The sequence below is a fragment of the Narcine bancroftii genome, chromosome 4 (assembly GCF_036971445.1).
Source record: "Narcine bancroftii isolate sNarBan1 chromosome 4, sNarBan1.hap1, whole genome shotgun sequence".
In the NCBI taxonomy this organism is placed as follows: domain Eukaryota; kingdom Metazoa; phylum Chordata; class Chondrichthyes; order Torpediniformes; family Narcinidae; genus Narcine; species Narcine bancroftii.
In genome coordinates, this window is record NC_091472.1 from 68,253,136 (window position 1) to 68,280,612 (window position 27,477).

Here is a 27,477-nt window from a genome sequence, read left to right on the forward strand (position 1 = left end):
CACTGGGCGCTGTATTTTTTCACCTGTGACCTAACCCAATTGCAACCATGTAACTATCAAGTATTTGAAAGGTAACCTCATTACAACTATTGAAATTGCATTTGCAAACCTGGAATGGAATTTAAAATTGTGCCATTCAATGACATACCAGGGAAAGGAGGCAGAAACCTGTTTCCTCAGGTGTAAGGAAGAGAAGGGGGAGAATCACAAATCTTAATGTGAAGTCAAAGTGGAAGCTGCAATTTCAGTTGTCAATGGCAAGTAGGGGTTTTTTTAAATCTTGAAACTACATCTCTGGGTCAAGAGTACCTTGAGGTCACAGAAGGGTGGAGGTCAGTCAGCAGAAGTTATATTTCATCATAACTGATCATGTTATGAGATAAAGACAATTACGCCTCCCTTCTGGACAGACTGAATATTTTCAATACATGGTTTGATGAGAAGAACAGGGTGACACCAAAGAAAGCTCCCTTGCCTCTCTGATGAATGAGCCCCCTGCATAGCTGTGGCCAATGTGAGGAGAACTGTATCCAAGGTGAGCCCACACACAGATGCTATAGCCTTGTCTCTTCACTCTGACATGACACACCTGGAGAGTGATACCTCATATGCCAGGATGCTGTTCAATGACTTCAGCTCAGCATTTAATATGATCATTCCCCAGAAGCTGGTGGAGAAGGTGTTCTCATTGGGACTCAAAAATCCTTTTTGTATTTGGATTATGAACTTCCTAACGGAAAGACCACAGTCTGTACAGGTTGGTAGCAGAAAGTTAGAACTGTCACACTGAACACTGGCACACCTCAGGGCTGTATGCTTATCGCGCTCCTGTTCATGCTACTGACCCACCGACTGCATCGCCAGACTCAGCTCTAATAGTGACAGCAAGTTTGCAGATGACACAACAGTAGTTGGCCTCAACAGCAACAATGATAAGATGTATCAGAGCAGTGGTTCTCAACCTTTTTCTTTCCAATCACATCCCATTATAAGTATTCCCTATGCCATCGGTGCCCTTAATAAGGGATTGCTTAAGTTGGTATGTAAGTGGGAAGGGAAGGTTGAGAATCACTGCTCTAGATTCAATTGTTACTGAAATATTTTGCTTGAAAAAAATTCTCATTAGCCCATTTCCTTTGGAGTGATGAAACCGTGCACATAACGAGTCAATTAGGGACAATTCAAACAGTGGTTTTTAACCTTTTTCTTTCCACTCACAAGCCACCTTAAGCAATCCCTCACTAATCACAGAACACCTATGGCATAGGGAATACTTAAAGTGGTATGTGAGTGGAAAGAAAAAGGTTGAGAACCACTGATCTATAGAGAAGAGGTGGAAAATCTCGTGACATGGAGTTAAAGTAAGAACATGGATGATGAAGGAGATGGTCATGGACTTCAGAAAGACCAGGAATTACCACTCTCCACTACACATCAATTATTCTGTCATGGAGAGAGTGGAGAGCACCAGGTTTGTTGTAGTTCACTTAACTAGTGACCTAGTGTGAACGTTTAAATTCTCTACCCCTCTCAGGAAGATGCAACAGCGACTGAACTTTCTGAGAAGACTGAAGCGGGCAAGGCTACAGGACACCATTATGTCAACATTCTATTGAGAGCATCCTGGCTGGCTGCAGAGAAATGGATCAGAGTTCAATCCACAGAACCATAAGAATGGCAGGTAGGATCACTGGAGACTCTCTGCCCCCGTCAAGGTGATCTACCAGGATCATTGTCTTAAGAGAGTTCACAAAATTGTTGAGGATCCCTACTACCCTGCACACAGCATCTTTTTGCTGCTCCTGTCAGGAAAGAGATAGAAAAATATCAGAGCCAGCACCACCAGGTTGAGGAACAGCTTCTTCCCACAGACAGTGAAAATGCTGAATGATCAAAGGAACTGCTCATATAAACCATCTGAGACTCTCATGTTTAAGAAGCAATATTTATTTGTATAAATTAATACTTATCCTGAATATGTATTTTTCACCTCTAATTGTGTCATGTCTGGTTGTGTACCTGCATGCTTTCGTCCAAAAACTGGACAACTTTTCTTCATCAGGTTGAACTTGTGCAATCATATGATAATAAACTTGGCTTGTTTTGACTTGATCACACCTCAGAAGTGGACACTTGCAGAATTTCTCAACCTCAGTAAATGTGTGTCCTTATAGAATAAGGAAATCATATTTCTGGACATTTAATAACTCCCTGATGGGCTGGTAATTCAATTCCTCCTTGTGGTAAAGGATGGTACACAGGAAATCTCAATCCTACAAGTTGGGGTTAGAAGGGTGGGGCAATGGCTATGAATCCTGAGCTTATGAATGGCACAGGCCCCTTTTCCCCTTTCTTTTTAGATAAATGTTAAAAAGTCATAATTAGAATTAATCAGAGAGCCATTAAACAAATAGTGTAAATGGATCTAATAAAAAATTTCATTTGCTATTTTCAAAGTATGCAAAATATTGTCAGAGTTCCCTTCAGGATCTGCTGATTAGGTTATGAGTAGTTGAGACCATGCAGAGTGAGAAACTCATTTCCTGGTCTGTGCTTTATTCCAATGGTGGATAACTCCAATTTTTTTTTCCTTTTCACCCTAGAATAGGCAGGTAAAACCAACAAGGCCAACTCTACTGATTGTAGTTTGTAGTTAATTCCACTGGAGTAAACACTCACTGTCAGCAAGATCAGGTGCACTCATGTTTAAAACCATTAGTAGAGCACTTCAGCTACCCAAACAAACAAAAGACTCACACAGCTGGAATCCCTAGGGATGTGACGGGCTGGTTCATGTACCTCAAGTCTGCTGTTAGGTACATAATGCCTGCCTGAATTTACTCTACTAAAGTGCCTCAATCAGAACAAAACTTACCCAGGACTTTCACAGGAATGTTATCATATAAAATAGAATGCAGCAGAACATGAGGATTATTAGAGCAAATAATGAATGGACTTGTCAAAGACCTAATATTATAAAGTGTGTCTTAAAAGAAGAGAGAGGCAGTGGGTAGAAAGGTAGGGAAAATCAAAATAATTAGGGGTTTAGTCAGCTGGCAGCACCCACTGCCAGCAATGGATCAATAAATGAGGGATGTTGAGAGGTCAGGATTAGATGAAAATAGATACCTCAGTGGGTTGGAGGGATGGAGAAGATTGCAGGCATGGGGAACGATGAGGCCAAAGAAGAATAAACAAAATGAGGATGAGCATTTTAAAACTGAGTTGGTTCACTGGGAGGCATAGTAATCGCCAAGCCTAGGGGATTGGCAAATTGGCATCTAATGAAAGGTCAGCAGTGTGGAGATCCCAAAAGTATAATGGAGTTTCTGCTCATACCTTGAATGTGCTGTGAGCCCATCTTGAATCCTGGGGCTGGGATGCAAGTAAACTGCAATTGGTACCCATAAGTAGAACAGTTTTATCATTGCTAATTGAGTGTGCTGTTGCCCATTCCAGTTAAAGCATCCATAGCCTAGTTGGAGTAAAGGATCAGTGATATGTTTCCACCATTTCTCTTATATCTTATACTTCAGAGACCAGTAAGATCAATTAGGCTTTGATGACCTTTGGCAAGGTCTTCCTATTGATCCATAGATCTATGTACACCTGCCTCTTGTAGACACAGCTTTTGCTGGCTGCATAGGGTGAACTAACACTGTGACAGAGGACATTGATCAGTGTAAGCACTTGAACCCTCTCAACAAATCTGGTTGTGGGTACTTCTAACAGGCAGACAAATACTAATTTCAAGGCCTGCACCTGAGCTCTTCACTGAGACTTCATTCTGCTGAGACATTTTCCGCCTCATTATTACATTGATTCTGTTTTTCGATGAAGACAAAAGGCTTCTGAAGATTTAAAAGCTTCCATGAGTTGAGGAACATTATTATATCATGGGAATAACAAAATATTCAAGCATACTTGTTTCTGCATTTATTCTTTTTGAATAACTTTTTATGTGATAAAATTAGTGCTTTTTTTTCATTAATGTGGTTTTTTTTGGAATGCAGTTAAAGTTCAAAAACCTGGATGCCAGAAATCCAGACCACCCAAGAATCCGGACTTCTCTAAAGTGTTCAGGTTTTGTGAGTGTGCTTACATGCACGCACGGTCAAGTACCACAGATGCACAGCAGCAAAAAGCGACCACGCGGAAGTTGCGGAAATGTAAGTTTTTTTGTACTTTGCATTTTATACAAAAAAATGTATCATTAATAAACTATTAAAATTTGCCTGTTCATTCTCCTTAAATTAAATTTTTTAAAGTACTGCCCAAGAATCCAGAAAATCTGGGCTGACTCAAATCCCTGAGCAGTCCAGATTTTAGGATTATCCTTTTTTGCTCATTTTGGACCTGAAACCTACAAATTTTATTCAGTTGAAGATATTACTTCCAGGACTTGACCAATTGTGTGCTACAGCTACTCACAAGAAGGTGAATGGAAGCAGTGCACAGTCACTGGCTCTCTCTGGCCTGACTCTCATTGCTCATTATAACAGCAACTAACTTTGGAAGGTGTTTTCCCTTGTTAACCTTTTCCCTCCTTGAAAAATGTTTCAGTCTAACTAACCAGCATCAAGGAACGGCTTTAAAAGGATATGAAAGTAAATCTTTAGGAAGTGTGTAAAAAAAAACAAATTATGATGTTGGAAGGAAAGAAAGCACCAGATTATTTTATTCTGTGATTTATTTCTTTTAACTTATTTACACCTTACAAGTAATTTATTTTCAGGCAAGATACAGTAGCATACATTGTTTGCTAAAAGCCACTGTTACCAATTCTTGAAGACTTGGAGTCTTCAAGAAATAAAAATTATTTCTATAAAAATTATTTCTCGTAACTACAATAAATTTCACCTACCTACAAGTACTGTGAAGCAATTTTTACACTGAAGAATAGAGGAAATCCCTCCAGGCAGTGTGACTGGTCACAAACAGTTAATAAGATATACTCTTCACAACAGTGTGTGGGATTAATAGGATCCTACAGGGCAGTTGTGAAATCTTATCTTTCTTTTTGGTTTATTTGTCTTCAGTAAAGGCAGGCCCATCGATCAGGTAATGCTTTCAAATGGCAGTGAATGCATTGCAGACAACATGACCTTGGTCACCGAAAGCTGGCCAGGCTTTTTTTTTAATGGCATGTTCTTTGCACAGTCCTCTTTATCTTCACGCTCCAATGATAGAGACACACATCTGGCTGCAGGGACCCAAGAGGGGAAACCAAGAATGGTCTGGAAGTACTTTTGTCTGCAACCACAAATGGTCACTTTATTAAGCAGGTCAGTCAGAAAGGTCAAGGGCTCTGTCACTGCTACGTCTAGCCGTATGACATGTCTGGACTAAGCAGACCCATACATTCTGACCCATCCAGACATACTTGCTTACTATCAGACAAGCTGAGCTATAACATGGCCAAGTGATGTACTGACCTGTGTTAAGGACATGGTGATACTAGTCTGTTATGACAGCTTTTTATCTCCAAAGAAAATAGCTTGTTTTGTGCTGTGTATCATTTCGTCAGTGTTGGTCTATCTGGGTTATTTGGGAATGCAGTGCACATGTGCAGGGCTGGGAAAGCCTATTCATGTGTTGCCTCTTGTACATTAAATAGGACTTTCTGGTTCTTTGCCATTCTTGCATGTCTGGAATTCCATTATATGTTTAGCTGTCATCACCATGCCTGCTGTGCAGTATAAAACAGAACATCTAATTCTCAGTTTCAAAGAAACACAATGCTGTGGTGTCTTTCACTTCCTAAATAACTTTATGGAATGGCTCAGAAACCTATTCACAGCTCAATGTTCTGCATTATAGAACAGATTCAAACACCACCATCATTTCTCTACTAATATTTCTTACACTTTATTATATTATAGGAAACTTTTGTAATACTGTTAAGTAAATTGATGACTGCAATAATTTGAAAGCTGAGAAGTTATGGTGAAATAATGTACCACATTTGTGTGGCAATTCAGCCGCCATAATAGTTAATGAAAATAAATGTTCAAAGGTTGTACTTCATATGGCTTTGGATTCGACCTCTAACTGCCTTCAAAGGCCTCACATATTTAAAGGTACATTACCAGGCCTTGCACTAATTCATCGTGATGGTCAAAGTGCTCCGTTGATGTTGCAAGAGACCAAAAGCCCTGAAGGATTCCTTTGTGTGGTGTACGTGAAAGTTAGCATTATCCAGTTTAAATTTTGTATTGGAGACAGCTGATGAGCCTGTGGCAGATTGAAAGAGCGGAGGCAATTTGCATAATGTTTTTATGTAGCTCTGTTAAATGCTTCCATGTGTCTGTGGGTGTTGGTACATTTTCCATATAGGTTGCTTCACGGTTGGATACCTCCATTCACAATAATGCCGCAAAGGTGATTGCTAACTTACTGGGATATTTTATCCTCTGTGTTTTCCTTTTGTAGCACGACAACTAGGTGGAATAACCTGAGTGTAAAATTAATTGAGAGCTCCTTTAAACCTGACAATCTTTATTGATGCACATTTCAAATGGCATCTGGAGAGACCCACTGAAAGCTTTTAATTGAAATGGATAAGAAAGATTAATAACTAGCACATACCTTTCAAAGGTGACAACAGGTCTATCCTGTTTGGCTTTGACCACACACTAATTTGCGGTTGAAGCATGCAGTGAACATTGGGTGAAAGGTAACAATTCATGCCTTTTAGACGAGTTTTATATGGTTGTCTATAACCTCTGACATTTTGTCTGCGGGATCTAGCTACGTACAAAATGGCTGCTTTATTTTTATTCATAGCAGCATTTATAAAAGACAAAAGGATATACATTTATATGTAATCTTTAGCAAAATCCCAAAACACATTAGCCATTGAAGTACTTGAAGTTGTGCTGTAGCAGCCAATTAGCACATAAACAACAATTGACCAATAAACTACTTTTAACTGTATTGGGGGATAATTGTTGGCAAGGGTACCAGGCTAATCCCAGAATTCTTCTTTAAAAACTGGATCATTTGTACCCATTGGAGAGTGCATACAGGGCTTTGGTTTAACTTTTCATCCAAAAGGCAATACTTCTGACAATACAGCACTCCCTTGGTACAGCAGGAGTATCAGCTAGTTATAATCAGTGAGGTTACCATCTGCCTGTCTGGTGGCAGATGTGGATCTGAATTTACTTTTCATTACTTGAAAAGGACCCAAAATACTCCTGATAGCTTGGCTAACAATTCTCACTCAGAATAGGTGGTGATTTATCTCATTCTTGGCTGTGTGGAAAATAGCTCATGTGCTTATTCGCAAACTTCTGAGTAAATGCACAGTACAATAATTCTACATTAAAAATGCTGATTTGTCTCCTAGGGATGCAAAAAAGTGCCATACAAAAGAGAGTTCATTTTCTTCATATACAGTATGTGCAAATCCTGCTCTGTCTATTCCCACCTCTATTATTCATTCCTATATATGTATGTCATTTATTTATTTAAATATAAACAGGATCACCACTTGACATTGGAGCAAGCTGTATTTGTAAAGGCTTATTATGTATAACAAGTTCTTTAGTATTTATTAACCTAACTTGTCTCTTGAGGATTAGCTGCATATAGAAAGCACACCTCCTGATGTTACACATGTTATAAACATGCCAATGTCAAAAAGCAATGGGACACAGGAAATATAAGAACTGATTAATTCTACATTGATGATATTCTGTAAAGAAACTACACTTGTGAATAGTTTGCAAATACAAATAATTCCTCTCTGGGTACTATCTGACCACCATTTTGCCGAAACAGGTTGTAGAAAGGTCCATGGTACCCTTCCCCATCTTGCACTTAATTTGCTTCAAATATTGGAGCAGATTATCTGCAAAGCTCTCTCTGTTGTCATGTGCAAGGCTGACCTGCACCACCGAGGAGTTAAAATCAATGCAGCCTTACCTCTTCTGACATAGCTATGGAAACATGATGGACTCACTGTGCAGTATTAAATCCCACTGCCGACTTTATGATATTTACTTCAAAACTCTATCAAATTATTATTACATTTTTCATAATACAGCTGGTTTGAAATTTTATTGGTAAGGAAGAAAGAAAAAAAAAATTGCTGTTCTCCAGGGAAGGGCTGATTGAAAGTAACTAGCTCACAAAATGGCCACATTGTTTTCTAAATTGTGTGTGGCTAGAAAATTGCCATAAATAAGAATTGCATTGTGTGGAGTCTGAAAGAGGAACATCATTTGCAGGTGATTGTTTCTGCTGCTATTGCTAAGAGCAAAAAAAAAGGTGAAGGATGCCTGCTGTGAGACAAAGATGAGATCTTTTTATTTAAATACTGTGTGTAATAATTTATACTATTATTTCCAGAAGTGAATTGTTCATAGAAAACACGTGTTGGCATTGTTTCCTCAATAAGTAAATATTTCTGTTCAGCAAGTGTAAAAACAGAGCTTTGGAAAAGTTCAGTTATATTTACATCTGGTGTGTTGTAAAATACAGAACCATCTCAAAAAATCTCTATCATTTAGCAGAATGTAAAGGTGCTTATTAAACTCAAAACAAGTCTGGATTGAGGAATGTTACCTGCATGTTAAAACAATGGAGAGGGTTTTAGTTTCATCAATCTTTTACTGCAGGTGATAAGGATCCACCTGTCAACTCTTAACAGAGCCCAGTTGTGACAAAGGAACACAGGCTTGGAATGGACTATACAACCTGCATTGCTATGCTCTAACAAGGAAAAAGAATGATTTTTTTTTGTGTGTGTGGCCGCACACACAGAAAAGCTTCATCGTCAGCATCAGACAGTCCCAAATCAGGGACACTGCAGAAATCCCTTTTACTCTGACTTAGTAATGTGCCATAACCCAAATCTCAACAGAGAACCCCCTACGGCTCCAGCATAAACTTGTCTGTTTCCCACTCCAGCTGCCCTCATTGCCAACCTGAGTGAGATAATGATTTTTCATGCCAATTTGTGCTCAATTAGAGGATTTTCTCTGTGGACTCATGCCAAATCGGACTGAGTTGAGGTTGCCCAAATGCATTTTAGTTGGAACTTGATAAGCTGTCAGAATTTTAAAAAAAGACTTCATCCTATTGGTCTGTGCTGGATTCAAGCCAGGTTGTAAAACATGAAGTGAGAATATGCTAACTTAGTTCTCTAGAAAGAACAATTGACAAATGCTTCCAGGATACTCCTTTCAAGCAACTGGCATTCAAGCTCTCCAAATTTTTCACCTTCAGACTCTTTCACCAGGGTCCTGGCAGCTGATCCTTGCTTCAGCTGTATCATGTGAATCTTGGTTTTAAGTTACATTGACCAGGCTACAATGAGCATCAGCAGGAAACTGGGAGACCCAATCACTAAATCACATTGAAAAGTGGACACATGGACATTATGGCAGGATCACAATGGGCAAAGTGACAGAAAGAGCAAGACAACTCAGGGGAATTGTGTTAAACAAGTGAAATTGGCCAGTGTCCAAGTCTTCTGCTTAAAATGCTTGATCTCATTTATACATTGATAATATGCAGGGGGGAAAATCACCCCCAGTGTTTATTGTAAGTTAAACTTAAGTGGTAACTTTTAACTAATTACATCAACGATAAGGAACTGTTTCCTATAATCATTGAGTAAGAAAATTGAAGTAAACAGTAAATGATTTGAATGAAGTCTGAAATATTCAAAACTAAGGAATTTGTGAGAAAACATGGAGGGGGGGAGTGGGGGGTGCAATCCTGATAATTTACCATGTTAATGATTCAAATAGGAACCGAGTCTTTTTCCTGCTATTACCCTATAATGAACAACCAGTGGAAGCCATTGGACATGTGAAGATGTGTGAGTTTGCAAATGATTTGGACAGAATTTTAGGAGAAATAACACATTTGTCAAATTAGTCACAGCAAATGCGATCATTTATCGTTTGCATCTTTTGTTTTCCTTTTGGTCAATCAATGTTTCCGTTCAATTATGTGAGTGACCTTCAGCTGAACTCCTGAACAGTCACTTGGAAAGAACAATAATCACTGCTAGTGACTGACAGATTATTCATGGTGGTTTGGGATAGATTTTTGGGAGTAACCAAGTCTATTGAGGGATGACCATATGAATATATTCTGCTGTAAGTTCTTCACACTGTGTTAACCCCTTCTTGTCCAATTTTTACATTCTGTTATGCAAACTGTCCAGTATCTTGCTCCAGTCCTAATGTGGTCTCCTCTACATCAGAGAGTCTGGACACAGACTAACTAGGTGATCGCATTGTTGAATACGTGCAATAGTGTGGATCTCCCAGTGGCCACCTATTTCAATTCTCCTTTCCATTCCCTTGCTACCATTTTTGTCCATAGTCTCATGCACTGCCAGATTGAGACCACCCACAAATTGGAGAAACAACACCTCATCTTCTGACTGGGACCCTTCAACCAGATGGCATTAAATCAACTTCTCTGGCTTTCATTAAAACCCACACCCCCTCCACCCTTCCTTCACCTTTCCTTATCTCTGTCTCTCCATTCCATCTCCTTCTGCACAAACATGATACATTCTTTCCTCTTCCCTTATCAAATCCATTTTATTTTATTAATTCACATTCCTGACAGAGAGCTTCATGTGTCTAGAATGTATATTGGGAATCGGGCACAGAGGATGTTGTTAACACTTTTTGTTGGTCTGGATTCCTCCCCAGCCAGCATTATCTGAATTCTGAGACCTTCTGATATTTCCTCCTTCTGGCTTATTCCTTGAAGAAGGGCTCAGACCCAAAATGTCAGCAATATATCTTGAAAATACTGGCTGAGTTCTCCAACATTTTGGTGTGTTTTTACCAGTCTCTTCCATGCACTCTACCCAATGTCTGACGAAATCATCTGTGAATATCCAACAAAGAATATAAAAAGGTTGAACCAATTTAATTTTTATTTATTATTCAAGTCAAAGTGTAGAGGAAATCAGCATCCAATGAAATGCATCTGGTGACTTTATAGGGACTGAAGTTTTAAGTCCAACCCTGGAAAATGAACTTCAAGTCATTTTGCCAACGTGCTCAATTTTGCCCAGTTTATAATCCAATATTTAATCTAAAGCACAAGGACTATCGAACCAAAACATGTGTTTTTACTCTTAAATTACCAGTGGTGCTTACAGCAATAATACACTTTGGAAAGGAGTGATAGTACATGTACCCTTTCTACATTCAGGGCTTTTAATGTCAGCTGAACTATCTCCAGGAAGGATAGCGCAAATTAAAAAAAAATCAAAGGGCTACAATTGCAACATATGTTAAGGTATCACATGCATTTGCCTAATAAGTGTAGTGCTTTGGTTGATAGAATACATTTAGTCTCATTTTAGGTTATGATATCTTTAGAATTTCCAATAAAGAAAATGTCAAAAATCAACAATTCATTAACATGCCTGATCTCTGAGGTTGATCAGATTGCATGATTGAAGCTTCAGAAGTGTAAATCATTTTCTTTCAGGTAGTCTAATTATATTCTTTAATTAGGCAATATATGTAGTCTAAGTATATTCTTCTTCATGGCTGTAAGTTGAACACCTTCAGGTCATTAACTTCAGTTTTATATTAGACTACTCCTTCTATTCCACAAAATCATCTACTTAAAGGTCAACTTTTCTAAACTTTGACATCTTTCTACTTCCTTCTGTGTCAATGTAATCCTAAATTCAGACATTTAAAATGTCTCCAGCACAGCACGTTCAAACGTTTTAACCAGTCAAATAGATAAGTGTATTTAATTATTTAATACAGATAACCTTACAGCTATCAGATTCATACTTAGTGTATAATCCTTGAATTACTTCAAAGATAAATGAGGATTGACAACATTTAGAATGGTAAAAGATTATCTTGCTTCTCACCGGAAAGCCCTCTTTCAATTTTTAAAAAAATTTTAAATGACCAGTTGATTTATTGTAGCTAAGAGTGCATCAGTAGATATTTAAAGGAGATTAGTAATTAATTCCAGGCGAAGGACTTCTTAGATGGTTCCATGAAACATTTGAAAGACAAATCCATAGTTTTGAAAAAGAAAACATTTTATTAATTCACATTCCTGACAGAGAGCTTCATGTGTCTGGAATGTATATTGGGAATTGGTCACAGAGAATGTTGGGACCAGCCAGATTATGGATCAGAAGAGATTTATAGAGAAACTGCACATGACCCAGACCTTGAATTTCAGAAATACAGCCCAGGTATGCATAGGTCTGTGCTAGGAACATGAATTAAGGCATCTACTCTCAAAAGAGAAAAGCTCCATTGAGAAAAATTATGTTCCTAAACAAGAAGCAGCTAGAGCAGTGAATCGACCAACCAATGTTCAGCATGGAGTACATCAAACTGCCTCTGATTTTCAGACTATTAAAATTCATGAATAAAAGATCAGAAGGCGAAATCCTCCCACTTACCAAGTTGTGTTTCTGCAGGTGTTACTATCAATTTAGACAGCTACATTTCTACAACAATGCAACCCAAGCTGAGCTGCTGTCCATATGAATTCACATAAAGCACAACTTGTCATTCAATTGCTATGAAAATAATCTTAATCTTCAATCATCTGCATCAATATCGTTCTTTTAAGGAAATCAAATATCCCTGGATGCTTCACAAAGCCACTTATTAAATCAACCTCATTGATACTATAACTGTTTTATTTGGAAACGGTTTCTCTGTCTCAATGAGTTAAGAAACTGCAGAGGTAAAACGAATTAGGATAGGGGTGGTGGGATGGTCTTGACACCAGTAACCGTTTCAAGATGTCAGCATTAGTATCAGCCAGCCTCTGGGTGGATGAATTTACAACATTTGAGTCTATTAATTCAGTGAGAGTTAGTGAATGAGGAAAAGTGCAACCTAGTGGTTGATACTCATCAATACATTTAGCATGCTGACCAGAAGCAAACATCTTAGTGTCTTTGGATTCAGAACCATTTTTTACCACATGACAAAGTTGTCCAGAAATTCATTTCTATCTAATAACTCTGAAAATATCATATCATAGATACAGTGTATTCTAACCTCTCTGCAGAACTGTAATTCACAATTCCATCACCAATTCAGTATCTCTGACCACGGATGAATTTCCAAGCATATATTTTAGTTTAGTGAAACTGATCACCATCTAACATTGCACTGTTAAAAATTCATCATAAACTCCATTGTTTCCATTTTTAAAAATGTAATTTATAGATACAGCATTGTAACAGGCCCTTCCAGCCCATGAGACTTAGCTGTCCAAATACACCCATGTGACCAATTAACCTATTAACCTTGCACATCTTTGGAAAGTGGGATGAAACCGGAGCGCCCAGAGGAAACCTTCGCAAACACGGGGAGAACATACAAGCTCCTTAACAGACAGCACCAAATTCAAAAATAGGTCACTGGTCATGTAATAGCTGCTATGCCAACTAGGCCATCCTGTTACCCGAGGCGACAGACAATCAATATTTATATGATACTTACCAACAACTGATCCCTGTGTTATTTCAGATTTCAGATTTATTGTCAGAGTACATATATGACATCACATATAACCTTGAGATTTTTTATTCTGTGTGTGAAGCAGGATTACTACTTATTGATTGTGCAAAAAATCTATATATAGTGTATACATGTAAACAAAAACTGCAAACTGATAACAAATGTAAACAAACAGTATGCAATACAGATAGAAATTTTTTAAAAATTAATGGTGCACATATAAAAGTCTTTAAATGAGTTCCTGATTGAGTTTGTGGTTGAGGAGTCTGATGGAGGAGGGGTAGCAGCTGTTCCTGAACCTGGTGGAGTGGGTTTTATGGCACCTATACCTCTTTCCTGATGGCAGCAACAAGAATAGAGTGTGTGCTGGGTGCTGTGGATGCTTCATGATTGCTGCTGCTCTCCGATGGCAGTGTTCCATATTGATGTTCTTGATCGTGGGGAGGGTTTTGCCTGTGATGTCCTGAGTTGTGTCCACTACCTTTTGTTGGGCTTTACACTCAGGGGCATTGGTGTCCCCATACTAGACCATGATGCAGTCAGTCAGCACACATTCCACCACACCTCTGTAAAAGTTTACCAGGGTTCCTGATGTTATACCAAACTTCCGCAAACTCTTGAGGAAGTAAGGGTACTGATGTGCTTTCTTCATGATGCCTTTAGTGTGTTGGGTCCAGGAAATAACCTCCAAGACAGTGACTCTGTAATGCATGTCGAAAGAACCAAAGACTTGTTGATCCAAACCAAGGCTTTTATTAACTAAAAGACTGGAGCATATCACAAGTAGGTCGACCAGTCCAGAATGACCTGGTCTGGCTAGGAACAATCCTTTAAGACCTGCCAGTAGGTGTGGCTACACTCTCAGCCAATCACAGTCATCCTACACTGTACATATGTGCATATACACATTGGTGATAGAATCTGTACTATCACAGACTCCCAGGAACTGGACGGAATGGTTAGCACAACACCTTTACAGAGGCAGTGATCAAGACCAGGGTTTGAATCCCACATTGTCTGTAAGGAGTTTGTATGTTCTCTGCATGGGTTTTTCCCAGGGGCTCCGGGTTTCTCCCACTCTTCAAAAAATACCAGAGATGTAGGTTAATTGCCTGTTACCGTGCTGTATGTCTAATTTTTTTTTAAAAATCATAAATTTGCTCACCCTCTCCACCTCTGATCCCCAGTGATCACTGGATTGTATAACTCTGGTTTTCAATGATATTGATATCATCGTTATATAATTAGTTTAAAATATCAATTAATTTTTAGTATATTGGAAAGAAAGAGAGAGAAACAGAGAGGTTACAAGGCTGTCAACTTAACTAGATTAACTTTGTTATTTTGGATGTTGGATTGAACTTTTGGTCACAAATGTGCCACACTTTGCAATGATTAGAGACTGCTATTAAATTTGTTGGCTGATAATGTAAAAATAATCAAAGTCTTGAAACCTGAATGACGAAAACTAGCGACTCTGTCTCCAATGCAATCATACTGAAGAAATTTGAAATTGAAATCATGAGACTTCAGAATGGTCCATATTAGATTGGGCAAATTTCATATAAAATCAAGCACAGAATATGAAATTAATCAAGACAAAAATGGAAGATTAAAAAATACCTTTTAAAAATGTTATTAATTAAAACTGGATGGAGCAAGATTTACAATTGTTAATTTTCAGTATCAAAGAAGTTGATTGATATTAATTAGCATTGTTACATTATTACTAGAGTAGATGGAAATGACGAAGCTTTAGCTTTCCATCACATGTTTAATTTGTGGCCATCACACAAATATCTTTGCAATTAGAGTGTTATTTTGCTGAAGCTTCTGGAGGATCAATGTATCTTGGAGAAAATTCTTGAACTTTTGAGCATAAATTTTAATTTGTCTAAAGTTGGAGGAGCAGTTACACATAAATAGTGGTGAGTGCTTTTAACCTCACTATTATTTTGACAGGAAATTATGTGCCATTATTGAATTAGAATAAACAGCTACTGCATGATTTTACAATTAAGTTAATCAGCATTAGTTTATGCTTTTATAGAAGAATGTCATCAAGGAGACAAGAAAATGAGTGAACATATGTAATGAGATAAAACTAAGATTTATTAGTTTGTGAACTAAATTATCCAACTAAATTAGCTGGTGAATTTGTGCTACATAAATTAACTTCTTCAACTTACATTTATGCTGTATCTCTGATGCAGTGAGGATCCCAGGCAAAATTTCACAGGTTGAGCAGGGGGGGATGGGTGGGGAGGGGGGGTTGCAGAGAAGAGAGAGAGAGAGAGAGAGAGAGAGAGAGAGAGAGAGAGAGAGATTCAATTGCCTTCAGAGGATTCACTACTGATGTGATGTCCTCAGGACTGACTCTTCCCCCACATATCCCGATATAAACTCTGGATCCCCGCCAAAACCCCAGCTTAGTCCAAAGTGTGTTATTCTTACTGAATACAAGCACCTTGAGTGCTCACATTTGCGCTACAATGAGGAGTAAAGTTTAAATGAAACAATGATCAGAGAGAGAGGAAGGAGGTGTGGTAATGGAATGGAAAGTCAGAGACTATGAGATAAGTTAGGAAAAATATACATTCAGTGAGAAGAGTAGTGGGAATAAGTAGAGATTGGGATTGTTCAAATTGGACAGCATTGAAAAAGTGAAGAATCCAGTGAGTTTAGAAAAAAAAAGATCATCTGAAATATTTGGAAGTAATAGATGCTCATTTGCACAATAGGAAGAAGTTCAAAAAATGAAAAAATTAAATCTTATGAAAAATTAGGCCAGTGCAATAAGCCATTCAACAATGTTATGGATGCAGTTTGACACACTAATAAAGTACATATTCTCAAATGGATTCTATTCTGTGAATAAATACAGCAAGCTGATATTTTTACTGCAGCAACTCCCTTTGTTTTTTTTTTAAACAAATTTTTATGCGAAATTATATTATTTTAAATGTTTTAATATTGTTCAAGAATATCCTAGAGTTGGATGAAGTTTCTCATAAGACAGTGGAATGAACAGAAAGAAGCCTAATTTTGGCACTTGTGTATTAATTACCATGGAAGCAGCATGGCACCGATCAACCTCCTGAACTGGAAATTGCATTTTTCTTATGTTGATACCTTTGGTTTTGGTTTATTAAGTTATTTTGGAGGTGGCTGAAAGGTATGACTCAGTTTTTACAGAATCAAAATAGCATGAGCTGCAGATTATATACGAAAGGTGGATAAGAAGGACAATTTCAGCCATTTATAGAGCTCTCAAGTGTATTTTTATTAGTTTTTAAGAAGAAGGACATTTATTTTGTTCTTTGGTAGTTTGAATGTCAAGTACACAAGGAAATGAAATCTATCTGCAAATCATTTAAGTTTTAAGAGTATTGAGCAACAGATTTTCTCATTGTAAAGCAATGACCTTTCAGTCCATAAAACACAATCTATTGAGATTTAAAGTGTTGACGCCACAAGGTGCAACTTCACACTATGCCAAGTGTGATGGTACATGGGTACACATCACATGTTGGCAAACCATCGTTAAAATTAATTGCATTGAATGTGTTTTAATAAGCTAAACAGGATGGAGTTGCAGCTTAAAATTGATTTCTGGTTGGCATCAGTACCTTTTAAGAGGACAGTGCATAATGAGATCTTTGATTACACTTTTTTGTAAACACATCATGCACATGTCTCAAAAGAACCCAGCTCAAGCAAGGGCTGTGTCAAACCTTGTGCCACACAGCACTACTACCTGTTCTTTGAAGATGATATATATATATGCATGTGGTCAGCACCCCGTGCCAACCATACTTTTTGAACGGATCATTAATAATCTACAACTTTGTGGAAGAGTCATTCAGAGCAGACCTTAATGGGCACAGGTAGGATGAGGTTTGGACCTGCAATGCCTTTAACTATCTTGCAGCTTTTTGGAGTTGAAAGCTCATTCATTCTTAACAACTGTTGGCGCCGCTTTGATAACAGTCTTGCAGGGCTCCCAATAAGACCAGGAACAGAAGAAAAGAGATCAAAGGCAGGCTTTCCTGTTAGTCACACCCCTACTCCAACCTATCACAAGAGCACTCTGCCTCAGGGCTTTGATTATCGACTGTGCTGTGGCCAGGGTAAGATCCAGTACAGTTATTTACATTATGCCTCTATTTTTGGAGTGGCGCACAACAGATTCAAAACCTGTAAAATACTTGCAGATATAAACATTTGCAGTGATATTATACACAGAAAATCCCACGTGAGAAATAAAATAAAACATTACTGCAAGACCACCAAAGATCTGTCTGTACTACTGGCAGAATACATTTTTGCATGACTGCTACTGCAAATATTTATTATTTGTTTTTCTCTCTTCCTTTTATATTTCTTGTCTTTTTAAAATTTATGGCATCTTAATTATGCTTTATGTGTGTTAGTGTATTATGTATCTGGGAAGTAGCAGCAAGTAATGGTTCCATTGCATTTGTACATTGTACTTAACTATATGGCAATAAACTTCAATTATTCAAAATAAGCAAATAGATCATTTTTAGAAGGATACAGGTTGTGGTATTAATGTGAGCTAGGGCTCAAGGAAAACAGCTGCTCTTATTCAAACAGCTCATAGGATCTTCAGCTGCAACAAGAGAGAATGCAATAGGTCTTGGCTTAATGTCCTGTCTGAAAGGCAGCATTTTTTGACAATGCATCATTCCCAGACCATTGCACTAAAGCATCAAGCAAGATTATGTGCCTTGAAGATGAACTTGGATGAGAGTGCACCAAGCAAAATGGAAAAGATAGGCCTTCTGAAAGATGAAAGATATGATGATGATTGAGGGGAGAAGGCAACCAGACACCATCCCTGATGAGAAGGCAGTAGGTGATAAGTAAAACGTCAGCAAACAGTGAAATAATGCAGCAAATTATTGCTAATTTTTTACAAAATAAGAGTCGTGAAGCTACATAAAAGATCTCCCTGAAAATGCTACTCCCATTTGTGCTCACAGGATTAGAAAGATACCAATGTAATGCATAAACCATGGTCTTGTTCGAACTATGCTGTGTTACATAGTTTCAAACATGCTTTGAAATTGAGTTTAAGCTTTCTGGCAGAACTTATTTTACCTTCCAGATCAATATTCAATGTATGACAATTTGTTTATACTGCATCTGCTTCTATTGCCAGTGACTTCCTTAACACTTGCCTGCAGTCGCTTAATTCAATGATGTAGGTTCTCCCAATGGTAACATATCTGGCTCACTAGATACTAATGTCCATGTTCATTTGAACATATCAGAGCCCAGTTCCTGCTCTTCCTTTAACATGCCATTGCACTCTCTCCATTGTGACCACATCTTGTCAAGGGTGTGCTGACTAGAACTGTACACAATACTCCAAGTATGGACTGACCAGCGTTTTGTTCAGTTGCAACAAGACATCCTAACTCTTATATCATCCAAGTGGCATACTAACTCAAAACAAATAAGAGCAATGACAAATTTAGTATGAATTCTATCTTTGGGATAATTTCAGATATTTCTAAATCTTATTTTGTCTAAAAATATTATTAATCTTCTTTTGCTCTTGTTTAACTTTTCACTTAATGTACACTAATGTTTCCTGGAACAATGATGTGGATATCTTGAATTAAATGAATTTGCATATTTTTTCAGAATATCTTGATAAATTAGCACTAATAAATTTTCTAAGAATTCTCTGCATTAATGTCAGTCATCCGGGTTGCACAATGTCATATGTCAGGTATTTCCATATAACAAATGGCCACAGTTAGACTAACTTTAAAGTTTTATGACAAATATTCACATGTTATCATTCGCAATTGGCTGTCTAGTGGTTGATATGTTCAATGTTTCCAAGAACATTTCATGGCTATTAATATTGTAGGAAATGTAATCATGCAAAGAAAATTAAGAGATATCTCTGATATACAAGCTTTGTTGATATTCATTGTAACGTATGGTGTTAAAATTTCATTGGAATGTCAACCAGCAAATGCGAACTCTTGAACACAAGGGAAAATCACAAGATATGTAGGCTGAAGGGAAACTGATTGATCTTTTAATGCTCACAGTACCACAAATTAGTTTTCTCCTGAGACCATCAATAAAATTAACCATTTGCGGACAATATTTCATGCAACTGGCTGGCTTAGGCGTGATAATAGTTTCATTGCTGTAAACTTGTATTCTGCAGGGTTTCCACAATCTATAATATAACTTCAACCAACCCATGGATGCTTGATTTTCACTGAATCAACAAATCTATCACTGAATTAACTTCTTTTAAAACATCACCTAAAATGTAATTTACGGCAGGGAGTAGGCAATTTTGTGTAATATTACATCTCTGTATTATTACATAACAATAAAGGAATCTTGAATCATATGATTTAAAAGGGCTATTTTTGTTGAAGTTAGTAGTCAACATTGCACAAGGAATTCTGACCATTTGCTTGTTGAAATAGCAGCAAATAAATTGAATATGAGTATCTCCAATTTACCCCTGTATATTGATGTCATTTACCAGAGTCAAATGATGGAACTCCATCTTATTGAGATTCCTCACATTTACTTTAGAGCGTAGAACAAAGAACAGTACAACACAGTACAAGCCTTTCATCCCTGGATATTGGGCCAACCCATATATTCCTTCCTAAAAAAAGTACTAAACCCTCCCTTTCCTGTAACCCTCTATTTTTCTTTCATCCATGTGTCTATCTAAGAGTTTCTTAAATACCCCCAAAGTCAGCCTCCACCACCATTCCCAGCAAGGCATTCCAGGCACCCATAACTCTCTGTGTAAAAAAAATCTTACCCCTGATTTCTCCCCTAATCTTCCCTCCCTTAACTTTGTACATACATCCTCTGGTGTTTGCTGATTGTGCCCTGGGAAACATGTGCTGACTGTCTACCCTATCTATGCTTCTCATAATCTTGTAGACCACTATCAAGCCTCCTCTTATCCTTCTATGCTCCAAAGAGAAAAGTCCCAGCTCTGTTAACCTTGCCTCAAGACTTGTTTCCCAATTCAGGCATCATCCTGGTAAATCTCCTCTGTACGCTCTCTATAGCATCTACATCCTTCCTGTAATGAAGTGACCAGAGCTGAACACAATACTCCAAGTTTGGTCTTATCAAAGATTTGTAGAGTTGCAGCATGACCTTTCTGCTCTTGAACTCAATCCCCCTATTAATGAAGCCCAGCATCCCATAGGCCTTTTTAACTATCCCATCAACTGATGCAGTGACCTTGAGGGATGTACGGATTTGAATCCCAAAGTGCCTCTGGTCATTCACACTCTTAAGTAGCTGACCATTAACCCTGTACTCAGTCTTCTTGTCCTTCCAAAATGCATCACCTCACACTTATCCGGATTGAAATCCATCTGCCACTTTTCTGCCCAACTCTGCATCCTGTCTGTATCCTCTTGTAACCTTTGACAACTTTCAGCTCCATCCACAACTCCTCCAACCTTCATGTCATCTGCAAACTTACTAACCCATCCTTCCACCTCTTCATCCAAGTCATTTATAAAAATCACAAATGGCATAGGTCCCAGAACAGATCCCTGTGGCACTCCACTAGACACTGACCTTCAGGCAGAATGCTTTCCTTCCATTACTACTCTTTGCTTTCTTCCTACAGCCACTTTTTTTATCCACATAGCCAAGGTTTCATCCCATGCCTCATAGCTTTCTGGATGAGTCTCTCATGGGGTACTTTGTCAAATGTCTTGCTAAAATCCATGTAGATCACATCTTACTGCCATACCCTCATGGCCAGCCCAAGGTTGATTATGAAAAGGTACTATTTTTTCAGGATTTTAGCCTGACCTTGATTAAATAAAGAAAAGAATTTGAAGATGTGAAAAGACAACTATATGTTAAAAACTTGAAATATTCAATGACATACCCAATGACTTTGAGGGTTAATAGAGTGAAAGGGAACTGATGATTTTTCAAGAATGAGGTAGAAGACTTTCTGAGAAGTTTCTAAAAGAAAAGATCAAGGTTGCTGAGTGAGAAGAATGTGAAAATATTGGTAATGGAACTAAGTAAAAGTTTTTTTAAATTTTTACTAAACCATCTTGTTTTTATTGTTTCAAAGTAAAAGTGCATAGAAATGCTCACGAGAGCTCAATAAAGGGAAAAAAATCTGGGAAAAGAGATAGCAGGGTGGAGACTCCGGTCTAAGGGAGAGAATGGTGGCTGGAAAGGTGTAGCAAAAAATATGGCATCAAAGTCGGGGTGGGGGTAGGGGTGGGGTTCTTCCTTGAGATATTCTGCAGGTTTTTATTTCATAGGTTTTTTTTCGTAAGCTTTCGGGGCTCTATGTTGGGGCAGAGACATTGTGTGTTTTTCTTAAAGGGGAATGATCATTTTATTATTGCATGAGTAAAAGAGATTTTACTGTTAAAAATAATGTTTTAAAGAAGAATATGGATAGAACATTTAAAATGTATTAGTTTTAATGTCAATGGAATTAATAGGTAGGTGAAGAGAAAACAAGTCTTGGCATACCTAACAAAATTAAAGGCAGATATAATCATTTTACAAGGAACACATCTTACCAAATTGGAACATGTAAAATTAAAAAGATAGGTGAGGCAAGTAATATTATCTTCATTTGGATTAAAACCAAGAGGTGTAGTGATTTTAATTAATAAAAATGTACCAATATTAATAGAACAGACTTTAACTGATTAAGATGGAAGATTTATGCAAAATTTATGCAGAATCATGATGTTTATAAATATTTATGTTCCAAATTATGATGATGACATCTTTATGAAGGATATCTTTATAAATATCAGAGTGAAGAGACAAAGTATGTTGATTGGAAGAGATTTAAATTTTTGTTTAGATCCAATATTGGACAAATCAGTGAGAACAAAAACAAGGGCAAAAGCTGCAAAAAATGACATTTTCCTTTATGACAGATTTAAATTTAATTGATATATGGAGGAAGATCAACCCCTTAGAAAGAGACAATTCATTCTATTCAAGGGTACATGCAAGGATTGATCTATTTTTATTGTCTGCTCAGCTACAAAATACAGTGGTAAAAATGGAATATTTGGCAAGAATTTTATTAGACCACAATAAATGCTAACTATTACGATAATGGAAAAGCAAGAAATATGTACAGATGGCACCTTAATGATATATTATTAAAGAAGAAGGATTTTGTAAATTAATTATGAGATAGATAGAAATATTTTGTGAAAATATATTCCTTCCACTGACCACAGTTTTCTAATATGGGATACACTTATACCTTATCTGAGGGGACAAATTATTTCTTATACTAAAAATCTTGAGAGAATATGTAAAAGAATTGGAAGGCTTAGAGAAGGATATAACAGATACTATAACATATAATCAAAAATAAATAAATTGTTCATTTAGACAATACTATATGAAACTTTATAAATCAGAATTAGTAGGAGATGAAAACGAGATGGAAGAATTTTTAATAAATGTTGAACTTCCTAAACTAGAAGAGAGAGAGAAAGAGATGATTTGGATGCACCTTTTACAAGGGAAGAAATAGAGAAAGCTAATAAGTCCCCATGGGAAGATGGGTTTCCTCCTGAGTTCTAAGGACAATTTAAAGATTTGTTAATGCTTCTCTTTATGGCTGTTTTAGACCCAGACCCTCCTGGAAACATTTTTAATTGCTATAAGAACAACCAAATAAAGGTCGAGGCCCATTAAAAACTTTATCATACAGACCAATATCACTCCTGAATACAGATTATAAAATTCAAGCAAATGAATTAGTCAACAGACTAGTTCATAGTATTAATATTTACCAAAATTAATATATCCAGGTCAGATGGGAGTTGTTGAAGAAGGCATTCTTCACATAGTCTCAGTAGATTATTAAATATAATACATATGGCACAATCAAGGTTGAATCCAAACATAAATATTTCTTTTGATGCAGAAAAGGCATTTGACCGATTAGAATGGTCTTTCTTATATAAAACGTTTGAAAAATTTTGTAGATCGAAAATTTATAAATTGGATAAAAACTCTTTATGAAAGCAACAAGTTAAAATTATAACTAATAACCAAATGTCATCTATTTTTCCCTTGAGTAGATCGAGGATCTCCAGCACTATTTATACTAGCTATTGAAACTCTGGCAGAGATTGTAAGAAACAATCCAGATATTAAGGGCTTCAAAGTTGGACAGGAAAAAAAAACATAAAATGTTTATTTGCTGATGATGTCTGATCCAGCAGAATCATTGATAAGATTACAAACAATATTAGAAAAATGTGGAAAAATATTGGGATATAAAATATATATGGACACAAGTAAGATAATATTATTGCAAAACTTTGATTATGAAAGATACCAAAAAAGGTAGTAGATTTAAATGGAAGCAGGATGAAATTAAATATTTAGGAATAATGACATAATAATTTGCAGAATTTATATAAGCTTAATTATACCTCTTTATTAGAAAAAAAATAGAAAAATATCTGCTGATTACATTAATAGGAAGGATTGTATAAAAATGAAGGTAATGCCAAGATTATAGTATCTCTTTCAATTGTTGCCTATTGTACTAACTAAAAATTACTGTAATTATTACATAATTGTGTAAGACAATTCCTATGGAATAACAAAGTACCAAGAACTGCACTAGAAAAGTGCAGATTTAGATGAGGAGATTATAAATAACATGAGCAAATTTGCAGATGACACTAAACTGGGAGGCGGTATGGGTGTGAGGAGGATGTAAGGAAAATGCAGAGGGACTTGGACAGGCTGGAGGAGTGGGCGGCTAAATGGAAGATGAATTTCAATGTGAACAAATGTGAGGTTATTCATTTTGGGGGAAGTAATAGGAAAGCTGAGTATTATTTAAATGGAGACAAGCTAGGGAGTTGGGAAGTGCAAATGGATCTGGGTGTACTTGTTCACCGGTCACTGAAGGCTAGCATGCAGGTTCAGAAAGCTGTGAAGAAGGCAAATGGAATGTTGGCTTTCATAAAGAGGGGATTGGAGTATAGGAACAGAGACGCCTTCTGCAGTTATACAGGGCCCTGGTGAGACCCCACCTGGAGTATTGCGTCCAGTTCTAGCTATAGAGGGTGTGCAGCGCACATTTACAAGGTTAGTTCCAGGGATGGCAGGGTTGTCATATGCAGCAAGGCTAGAAAAACTGGACTTGTATCCATTGGAGTTTAGAAGGATGAGGGGGGACATGATTGAGGTATACAAAATCATCAGGGGGATAGACAAGGTGAAGTCTGATTGCTTGTTCCCAATGATGGGGGAGACGAGGACTAGAGGGCATAGTTTAAGAATACAGGGTAGGCCCTTTAGGACGGAGATGAGAAAGCATTTTTTTACCCAGAGAAGTGTGAATCTGTGGAATGCTCTGCCACAGAGGGTGGTAGAGGCGGATTCGCTGACTATGTTCAAAAGAGAGTTAGATAAGACTCTTGTGGGTAACGGAGTTAAGGGTTATGGGGATAAGGCTGGAAAGGGGTACTGATGGTAATGATCAGCCATGATCTAAAATGGCGGTGCTGGCCCGACGGGCCAAATGGCCTACTCCAGCTCCTATTGTCTATTGTCTAAAATACAATTATAAATTGGGAGGACTTTGACTCCTGGATTTCAAGAAGTATTATCTATCAGCATAAACAAGATTTCTATAATTTTTCTTTGAAGAAAACAGTCCTCCTTCGTGGATTCAAATGGGACTGAATTCAATAAAAGAGGAAACAATAAAGGACATTATTTATGTGGAATGTTGGAAGGTTAATTCAATTTAAAAATGGATAATCCTATATAAATAGACATAATTAGAATATGGCAAGAAATAAATGAATATATCAAGAAAAAAGCAAGTATATCATTGAGGACGTCATTATGTAAAAATGTGCCACTGCCTATGAATCTGGGTAACATGGAAGGATCTTTTATAGAATCATAGAACCTTAGAACATTACAGCACAGAAAAACAGGCCATTTGACCCTCCTGGTCTGTGCCAACTAATAAAACTAGCTAGTCCCACTGACCAGCTCTCATTCCATAACCCTCCAGACCCTTCCCATCCATGTATTTATCCAATTTATTTTTAAAACTCAAGATTGAATCTGCATTCACTACATCAGATGGCACCTCATTTTACACTCTTACCATTCTCTGAGTGAAAAACTTTCTCCTAATGTTCCCCTTATACCTCTCCCCTTTCAGCCTAAAGCTGTTATCTCTCATATTTATCTACTCACATCTATTCTGTCTATACCCCTCATAATCTTATAAACCTCTATCAAGTCATAAGATCAAGAAATAAATATGGAGTAACTAATGGGACATTCTTTTTCTTTCACCAATTAAGATTGTTCTTAAGAGAAAGATGGGAACCAAACTTGGTCCAATCTGAAATTAGTGAGATGGAACAAACAATTTGGCTGGGGAATGCATCTAAATTATATAAGATGTACTTCTCTCTCAAAATTGAAAGTGCAAAACCATGTTTACAGAGATCAAGAGAGAGATGGGAGTTAGATTTAGGAGTTGGAATAATGGAAAGATATTGGTCTGGTTAATGTTTGGATAGCATGATGTCAATTATAAATGCAAGGTACTGATTAGTACAATATAATTTTCTACATTAAATATACCTCACACCACAAGAACTACATAGACATTTCTAGCAGGACCTTACTGAAGTACTAACAAGAATAACAGGGTTGGCCTTTGCGGATGACCTGAAGCTTTAGTTTTTAGGCAATTTTATTGAAATATGCAACAACTTAATTGCAAATTTCATTTGTTAAAATAACTTTAGGTGTGGCTAAGAAATCTATTGCAATAACTTGGAAATTCAACTCCCCTCCTCAGATATCATGATGGAAGACAGAGATGAACAGTTGTATACCTATGGAGAAAATCACATACAATCTAAAGAACAAATATGATGTATTTATAAAAATATGGCAACCATATTTAGATTTTATAGAGGCCAAATATAAAAATTGCTTCTATTATAAATATATATGTGACTGCTCCAATGAAGACTTTCTTTCTTTTTAAACCCAACTGTAAGCCCGGATGGTGTACAGATTAATACTGTGAATGTGGTGTGGGCGAGGGGTGGAAGGGGTTATTGTGTTTTGTTCTGATAAGTATCTAACTTCAAATCAAAAATATCTCCAAATAAAAATATTTTGGGATCTTTCAAAACTTAAATCTTCATAACTTGTCCCAATAAAATACTTATATCTTCCCAAAATTCTCTTACATTTTTCACATTGCAAAACTGCATGGATAAAATATCCTTCTTCTTTATTACATCTAAAGCATTTATCAAAACAATTTGAATTAATTCCATATAATTTGCATGGAATAAAATATAATTGATGTAAAAAATTAAATAATACCATTTGGTATCTAACATTAATTTTATTAGTTACACTTTCATAACATAATTTTGACCATACTTCATCTTGAATTTGTATATTTGAATCTCTTTCTCAACTCAATTTAGATTTAAATATTATTTTTCTGCATAGACTCTTGCAATTTTATATACATATTAGTAATAAATCTTTCAATAAGAATATCCATTATTAAATATTCAAATTGACTTTTTTCATGTAATGTAAAATTTGTCCCTAGCTTTCTTTTTAAATATGATTTAAGCTGATAATATGAAGAAAATGCATTATTTTGTTTATTATACATGTTTTTCAATTGGTCAAAAGTTAAAAAAATCTAAAAAACAATCCTTTATCCTTTTTATTCTGCAATTATACCAAATATCATAATAAACATTATTAACCGTAAAAGAAATCAAGGGATTTTGCTATAATGAGATTCTAGCCAACTGATAATTCTTCATTCCCCTTTCTACATGTACTCTATTCCATGTTTCAGAATTGGTGTATCAATTTGCCCTTTCAACAATCTTTCATGCCATTTATA